Raw genomic sequence first — 9,687 nt, forward strand, 5'->3', positions numbered from 1 at the left:
GCCCCGTGGCTGGTGGTGAGTACTCTGTGGGCCCCGTCATGACGTATGTGTTTCATCCATTCCGGTCATCCATCTTTACAGATCATTTTAGGTGCTTTTCCTAAAAATGAAAGGGATATAAATCTCAGGAGTACCACACCACAGGAAAAACAATAGTGATTAGATATCCATGGTAAAATCCTCCTAAGGCCTACTCTAATGTTTATTAGACATCCAATCTATTAATTAGGTCATACATAATATACTTCATTTTTTATCTCATGCCATAAAATTATTTCGAAAATTAGATGGGCGGCCTGGATGAAAAAAAACCATCATGGTGGGTCCCAGGGAGCACCGATCACTAGCCATTGGCCGGTGGCAGGGGAGTAGCCAATCCGTTTCCTATTTTCTGGCCAAGGCATCTATCTGATGGGACACGTGTTAGCAGGTTGGATCTCTCACACGAGTGCGAATGTGACCCGTGAGAAACGAGAAGCTGAAAAGGCAACTCGCCTGTGCGTGTTTCCTTTTCTTATATTTCTACCCCTCTGCTTGCCATAACACGCCCCGACATATTGAATAGGATCCGTAGCCGTTAGATCGTTATCCATTTGTACGACTCAAACCGTTTATATGATGGGTCTCACGGATGAAAAGGACAACGAAAAACTGGAAACGGATTGGCTACTGCCCCTGCCCCGCCGATGGGTGGTCGGTGCTATGTGGCCCCACCATGATGTATGTGTTTCATCCATACCTTCCATCTATTTTCTTATATCATTTTACAGTATTAGACAAAAAATGAGGTATATCCACATCTCAAGAGGACTACATTAAAGGAAAAAGTGTTGAATGAACGTCGACGATGATATTTGTGTTTTCCATTCATATGAGTCTGTATGACTTAATCAACTGATTATTTGTGTTTTCCATTCATATGAGTCTGTATGACTTAATCAACTGATTGTATGTCAAATAAACAGTACAGTGGGCCTTAGATGATTTTAAGGGCGGAAATCAAATCACTATGTTCGTCTCATTTATTGGATCAGTGATCAGTCCCTGAAATGATCCGTAAAAATGAATGAAATACATACATCATGGTCGGCTCACAAAGCACCGACCACCAGCCACGCGGCTGGTGACGGGGGGAGTAGGGGTGGTTTTAAAAAAAAAACATCAAGCTTTCATGGGTGAGGGAAGCCGTCCATATTCAAAAAATAGAAATATTATAATTTCCCAATATCATGTTTTTGGATATCCTATCTAAGTTATGGTTCATTAAATAAACGGCCTGGATCATTTAAATTTGACCCAGATCTGATGGCAAAGGTCGCGCCGTATCCTAAAAAATACGCCTGGATGTATTGTAGCAACATCTTCCGCGGACTTGACAGCGACCGGGATCCGCGAGTTATTGGAGAAGCGACGCGCAAGTAATTAATTCAAGGAATTACATTCGTAGTGATATGACAGCTCCCTGCTCCCTATCCGTCGGTCGTTGTGAGTTACGTCCGTCGAGAGCAGATAGATGGGCGGGAGCCTTCAGAACACGTGCCTACATGAGGCACTAGAGCTAGATCTGGTCCATTCATGAGGTGGGACAGGCTTCGATCGAGCTAGATCTGGTCCTCTGAGAAAACTTGTGACTGTGATGCGGGTGCAAGTAACACTCTCCTCCCAAGGGTCCCACCTCGATGTATATGGTACATATCGGCGCATGAGGATAAAAAGAAAACATTACAACTCGATCCAAAACTATCTTGTCCTATGAAGTTTTTAACGGTGATGATACAATTCCCGTATGAAATTTGGATCTATTTTATTTTTTGATCCATGCCATGAATAATATGGGCATATAATAGATACATCAGGGACGAGCCATAATTGGCCACTATGGTGTATGTGTTTTATCCGTGTCATCCACCCATTTGGCCAACTTATTTTAGGCAGGAAATCAAAATTAAAGCATATCTAAATTTTAAGTGGACCACAATACAAATAAAAAAATGTAGCGATAATACTGCTCATTGTTAAAACATGCCCTTATACTTGGTGTTGTTTGGTAAAGTCAATGCATAGTGTATATTTTTGACAGTTAAGTAATTTTTTCTTCAAAGTTCCACCAATCATGCCAAAAACGGTTGGGGTTGGTTTTCAGCTGATACATGGTATATATTTTTTATAGTTAAGTAACTTTTCTTTTAAGATTTTACCAGCCATGCCAAAAATTATTGATGTTTGATATGAACAGTGCACAGTGAATATTATTAACAGTCAATTAGTTTTTTCTTCATATTATTACTAAGTGTGCCAAAAAACTTAAGTGGTTGTTTTTGACTATACGAATGCATGCGTACCAAAATTGAAATTACGGCTCAATTAAACAGAACGGCTATGACCCCAAGCGCCAAAATAGGTAGACACTTGGTGTATAACTGAGATCTGATGAGATCGGCCGCCGATTCAACCACTCGCTTAATGTGTAAACAGTATTTGGCGATATTAAGATGGCGGGATTCATCCTCTGATGATGGGTTATACATTTGTCTTATATATGAAAAAGATTTTTTTAATATACATAAAATGAAATGAAAAAAGGAATTCTTACCATCAGCTGCAAAGAATAACTGTAAAACACCTTCCCAATTGAAGAATTGAATCCAGCATATAGACATAGACTCAAATTACAACTAGAATTACGAGCTACTTGATTAGTGTCATGGATTACACTACAAATGTAAATAGGAAACTGAAAAGTAAAGGATTACACTATGAAATAAAAATTTAATGATAATTGAAAATTAATGTTTGGTTTAATTATGTTAGTATGGGACGTAATTTTTATGTTGAATTAATCTGCTATTTATAGCATTGATTTGACCATCTAAATATTCTCTCACATTCCTACAATTGTTATAACTGTTCATCACTATTTAGCAGATTAGTAAAAATCACACATAACCTGTTCTGATTGGATCTCATGAGAAATGATGATAATAGAGATAAACAACACTTATTTAACAAGGTTACGTATACTTGCACGGCAGTAAAATACAAATCTTAGTTCCATTCGAAACTTCTTTGGCCTGAAAGAAACTACTTGGTGGCATTTAATCTTCTTTCTTTCGCTTAGTATAGTCTAATTTAGTTTTCAATAATGCTTATTTTTAAGACTGTGACTTAAAATCAGCCGATAAAATGGGTGGACTGCATGCATCATGTATTCCGGTCACCAAAAGCATCCATGGTTGCAAGGTCACCTGACAATCCGGTAAGGGCCCGTTTGGCCGGGTGGATTGGAAGGGATTGAATGGTATTAGGGTGGATGGCATAGTTTTCTAGGTAATGATGATGTTGTCAGTGGATTGTCTTGAGATCCATGGGATTGCTATATCCCTGGATTACTATATCCAGTCTGTTTGGCACGACCGGCCAATCCCGAGATTAAACCTTCCCATACCTTCCAATCCCACAAACCAAACACGTCCCAAGAAAATTTGAACGGATGAGGGTGGATTGGATTGGGATTTAAAGGTAATGATGGTGGATTGTCTTAAGATCCATGGGATTGGGATCAAATCACGGACTATGTTTGGCACACCCGGCCAATCCCGGGATTTAACTTTCAATCCCTTCCAATACCAACCAGTCCCTTCCAATCCGACTGGCCAAACGGGCCCTAAATGGATTGGCTACTCCCCTAACACTAGCCCAGTGGCTGGTGATCAGTGCTTTGTGGGCCCCACCATGATGTATGTGTTTCATTAATGTCGTTCATCCATTTTTATAGATCATTTTTTTATAGATCATTTTATGGCTTGATCCCAAAAATGAGAGAGATATAAATCTTAGTTGGACCACACCACAAAAAAAAAACAATAGTAATTGGATATCCACCATTAAAATCCTCCTAAGGCCCATTGTACTGTTTATTTGACATCCGATCTGTTGATTAGGTTATACAAACCTAGATGAAGGGAAAAAATTAAAGATCAGTTTGACCCAAAACTTTTACGGCACTCAAAAAGTTTTTAATGGTCATCATTCTTTCAACACAGTTTCCTCTAACGTGGTCTACTTGACATTTGGATGTTATCATTTTTTTTGTCTTATATCTTAAAATGATCAAGCAAAACAGATGGAGAGCGTGAATGAAACACATACATCATGGTGAGGCCCACATAGCACCGACCACCAGCCAATGTAGCCAATCCGTTTTCGGCAATCTGCGCCGGGTGATTGCGTCTAGGTGGGACCCACCATTGTGGTGGTTCGTTGCAGTCCCGATGCCAGCAAAAACTCTCTTCGAATGCTGCTGAAGGAAACGACGAAAGAGACTGGAAGGAAACTTGTGAGAATACGAGAAATGGGCGTTCATGTGACATCCTCTGGCTAAGGTGGGCCCACCTATCTACAGGGTTAGGGAACGGACGGCAGCTTTGAGTGGCCTCAGCGATATATGGGTCTTATCAGCACCGTCTTTTTCCTATTCCTATCATTTCAATGAATAAGCCCAAGAATAAGGTAGAACCGAAGCACAAGCTCAAAAATAAGGTAGAACTTTTACTGTGGAACACTTCTTGAGAACCACGGAAATCTAAGATGGAGCCGATATTTGGAGTTTTCTCTTCATCCAAGTTATATAACTTTATTAATAAGTTATATGGCAAATAAATACCACCGTGGGCCCCAGAAAAGTTTCAACCGTGAGAATTATTATTACCACTACTTCAGTGTGGTCCACTTTAGCCTTGGATCTACCTCATTTTTGGGCGTATGTAGTAAAATGATACAAAAATGGATAGATGGTGTGAATAAGACCCGTACATCGGGCACTCAAAGTTGTTCGTTCCAAGGCAGGGGTAGGACACAATCCGGTCCACAGTTAAGGCCACAATTTCTCCATCCACGCCATTGATCAGATGGGGAATGGGGTGGCCCTATGCGGTGTTGGGTGCCATGGGGCCCACTTACATCCGTGCCGTACATTTGTTTTGCCAGCTAATTTTAAGATATCTCAAAATAAGTAAATCTAAAGCTTAAATGGACCACACCACAGACACGGTTGGGATAATAACACAAAGTTTGAAACATAGAAAACACAAATATCAGCTTCATCCAAAACTTCAGTGGCCCCACGAAGTTTCTATTGGTGTGGTCCACTTGAGCTTTCAATAGTCTTCATCCATGGGCAGATGAAAAATGAATGGATGACATAGATAAAAACACATAAACATAGTGGGCCCCACAAGTCACCACCCAATCCACTTCCCATGGACACGATCCCCAATATCTCAATGGGGCCATCCTAATCCTTTGATTACTGGGGCGCAAGTAGAAGAACCAAAAAAGCAATGACCATTACATTCCTTCTACTAGCTGTGTGGGGCCCACCGGATCAATACACATCTGCTTCTTAAACCATATTTTTCGGTTCTTGAAATTGTCAATCGAACGGTCACTAACTGATCATTCAATTTTTAGGGTTTTGGGTTGCCCCCTAATTTTCCATTGGTTGGTAGAAATACAATGATTGGATGATCCTGACCGTCCCATGGGTGGCCCACAAGCTAATGGGGAAAAGACAAATTACATTCCCGTCCAACAGCCCAAAGTAAATGGATCTTTTACAAAATTCGGAGAGCAGCATAGATAATGGCTCAAGCCAATTTTCCAATTTGGTTGCAATATCAGCATATACCTTGGAAGGCATCGGGAAGGAATCTAGGATGGTTAGGGTGGTAAGTCACTGTAATTTACTGATGGACGGCCCGGATCTCACCTCTGTTCGGATGGAAGATGTAAATTGTGTTGGTAATCTATGTGGAGCGCGCTATGGGAAGATGTGGGGCCCGTAATGCATTCATAAAATCAAACCCATCCATTATGAGTTCATCGTGAAGGAATTTTGGATGGTTAGTGTTATTGCTCGAATCTAGTTGAATCCGCGGCTTTCTAACAATATCTTTGATTTTGCCTTGATTAGCGTGATTTTCGGTGGGTATCTCATCAAATCAATCCTGGCCTAATGCGAGATTTTCTCCGGTCATTTTTATTTCGAGTTTGAGATTGGACTGTTAAGATAGCTCGGTCGAAATGACCACGTCGGTTGGTGAGTCTCATTACCGAAAATTCTGAACTTGACTAGTTTCCCTGGTTAGAGTTGTACATGACTCGAATTAGCCCGATCAATTCACTCGACTCGACTCGAAAAAGCTTAACTCGCAAGATCGTAATTGAATTTTAATTGAGTTTAGCTAGTTTTTGGAACTCGAAAAAATTTCAAGCTGAGTTCGAGCTTGCCCAAGCTCGACTTGACTCGGATCAAACCTCAACTCAATTCGACTCGGATGGAATCAACTCGGTGACTTGGTTATTTTGATATTGATGATGCTTCCCATGTGTTTGATGAAATAACTCAATGAAGTACTGTTTCGGTTGCATACATTCTCCACACAATCAGCCAGTAGAGAGGAAGTAATGGATATGAAACAAATCACCATTTTCCAGGTACCTAGATTCTCCTCATATCTTGATTTTAATGCTGCTCACTAAGTGTTCAATAAAATACATGTAGAATTTTGTTATTATTTTACATTCTCTAAGAATTTGAAGATGCAAAATGTGTCCACTTTGCCATTAGTATAGGAAAGATGTGGGCCCATGTAATGCATTAAAAAATCAAGCCCGTTCATTATATGATTCATCCCATGTTACTTCCGTGGCCCTAAAATCATTCTGATCCCTAAATTAGGTGGGCCACAATACAGGGAACTAAGTTGGGAGGGAACCTCCACTCTTGATTGGCGCAAAGTGTCCACCGTGCCCTGTATACAAAATCTAGGCCATTCAGACCCTTGATATTTCCCGGATGAAGAGTCAGGCCGAAAATTAGGCTGTTTCAAAATTCAAGTAGGCCATTGTGTAATTCAAAGGTAGCCGTCCAATGTCACATCGTGTCAGGCTGATTTTTTGGTAATGGGTAATGTAAGAAGCCACTTGGCACTGTGGATTGGAGGGGGTTTCCAATACGGTGGTTGTTTGGCAGCAAAAAGTAACCGAGGGTTTCAAATATGAGGGGTTTCCAATCCCCTCTTTGAGGGGGTCCGCAATCCACAAAGAGAGCTTAGATTATACTAAAAATTATTTTAATAATTGCAGGTGTAATATGTGTGTCATTATACATTATCATTCTATTGGGCACATGACCAACTAACAATGATCAGCACCGTCCAAACATTGTCCATGTAAATCAATGATTAAAAATCATTGGTTATCACTTAGACATGATCTTGTGCTTGTGGCCCATTCGAGACTTGGAATTTCATCATTTTCATCATCATTTTCAGCAAAGTATATATTTCAACAGGCTTATCACAATCATTATATAAAAAAATAACATTAACTAATTAGATATATTAAAGTTGATTTAGTAATTAAGTTCAAATCCCTGTAAATATACTACATAGAAGTACTTTTGGATTAAAGTTGATTCACCCTCTAGGGTGCCAAACACACTAGAAGGATTGCAAATCCAAGGGGTTTTTAATCCTAGGTTCCACATCCAGGGGTTTACAAATCCACACTCCCAAAGAGGCCCTAGTGAGTCATTCGGATGTACGAATTACATAGCCTTCGTACATCACATAGACCCCACATCTTATGGAGACCAGGAGCTTTGAGTGGCCACTGTGATGTTATGGGTCTTGTCCACACAGTCCATTCATTTTAGTGAATAAGCCTCAAAAATTAGTCCGATCCAAGGCTGGGACTACTAGATGGGGATTAAACTCTTACCTTTGAAAACCTCTTGGACCCATATAAGTTTCGGATGGAGCTAGTACTTGTGTTTTTCCATCATAAGGTTTATTTAGTTTCATGAATAGGTTGGATGGTAAATAAAAATCGCTGTGGGCCCTAGAAAAGTTTCAACGGTGAGAATCATTATCACCACTGCTTCCTGTGGTTTGGTCCACTTGAGCCTTGGATCTGCTTCATTTTTTGTCTTTTACCCTTAAATGATACGCAAAAAAATAAATTAGAAGTGTGGATAAGACCCATACATCATAGTAGCCATTCAAAGCTACTGCCATTTCTAATTGGAGAGGGACTGTAAGTAATGTTTGTGAGACACCTAGATCCATAGCTCAAGTGGCAGACTGAGTGAAAAATACCTCATTTCAACACTGAAGTATTGGTATCAATTCCACATAAGGGGTGGCCAAAAGTGAAGTGTGAACGAACAGCACGTGTCCTAACAAGCTAAACCAGGAAACCAAAAAATTAAGAAGGTAATGTTGGTAAGAAACTTATCTTTCCATCCATTCTGTGAGCTCACTTTAGTGATAAAAAATGAGTTAGACCCAATGCTCAAGTGGGCTACAAGAGGGAAAATTAGAGAAAGGAATCCCAACCATTGAAACTTTCCTTGGCTCCATCTAAATGATTATAAGCCATCCTAACCGTTTATAAGCTAATTCCCAATGGGATGAAACTTTCCTTGGCTCCATCTAAATGATTATAAGCCATCCTAACCATTTATAAGATAATTCCCAATGGGATGAAAATAGCTGTTGTCCAATCCTCGCTGTTTCCTCTCACGTGGCAAACTTTAGTCTTGAGTCAGGCTCATTTTTCTGTTGCTTGTCCCGAAATGAACACACATAACACAAACATCAGGGTGGACCCCACTTAGGTTTCCAGCTTAGGAGCGTTAAATCCGCGTCCGTATCTATTCGAGAAAAACTTTGATACTCTGCCAGACCATGATGGCTTATACACAGGCACTGGGATGAAATGTGGCATGCCACCTGTACAATTCTTCATCACCTGCAAGTAACTCCCCAAATCTGTTTTCCCATGGCCCAGCACATCGATGACATTTAAACGGTTCATTCGCCAGGCCATGTGAGATGGACGGGGATTACATACTCACCCTGCCTGTACCGATGTCCCTACTGGTGGGTGTTCTGTGGCCCCCACCATGATTATGTCTTTTATCCACGCAGTCCATTGATTTTTCCAGTACATTTTCGTGCTGGAGAACAAAAATAAAGCACATACAAATCTCAGATGGAACACACCGTAAGAAAATGTAGTGATTGAACGCCTACCGTTGAAAGCTTCTTACCGTCCACAAAAGTTTTTTTTTTTTTTTTTTTCAAGCTAATATTCGTGCTTTCCCTTCATCCAAACCTAATCAACGGACTGGATGACATGGTGAGCGACCAATCACCACTGCTTTCGTGTGGTGTGGTCAACCTAAGATTTTTATCTGACTCATTTTTGTCTGATGCACGAAAATGAGCTGGGAAAATGGATCAACGGCGTAGATACCGACATCTGTCGAATACACTGCTGGCAATATCAGCATCCGCGTCAATGCGAGATTCGAACCTTTCATTGGCCCGCCCGAATGCATGTAACACAGCGCAGATACCAGACCGTGTACAGAAAAAGGAAACGGATTGGCTAGTGACCCTGCTACTAGCCAATGGCTAGTGGTCACTGCTCTGTGAGCCCCACCATGAAGTATATTTTTCATTCATTCCGTTCATCCATTCTTTCAGATCATTCTATGTTATGATCCCAAAAATTAGGTTGACCCAAGTCTCAACTGGACCACAAGGTGTTGATTGAAATCCTACCGTTAAAAACTTCATGGGGGCCACATAAGTTTTGGATCAAGCTGATATTTGTTTT

The sequence above is a fragment of the Magnolia sinica genome, chromosome 10 (genome assembly GCF_029962835.1).
Source record: "Magnolia sinica isolate HGM2019 chromosome 10, MsV1, whole genome shotgun sequence".
In the NCBI taxonomy this organism is placed as follows: domain Eukaryota; kingdom Viridiplantae; phylum Streptophyta; class Magnoliopsida; order Magnoliales; family Magnoliaceae; genus Magnolia; species Magnolia sinica.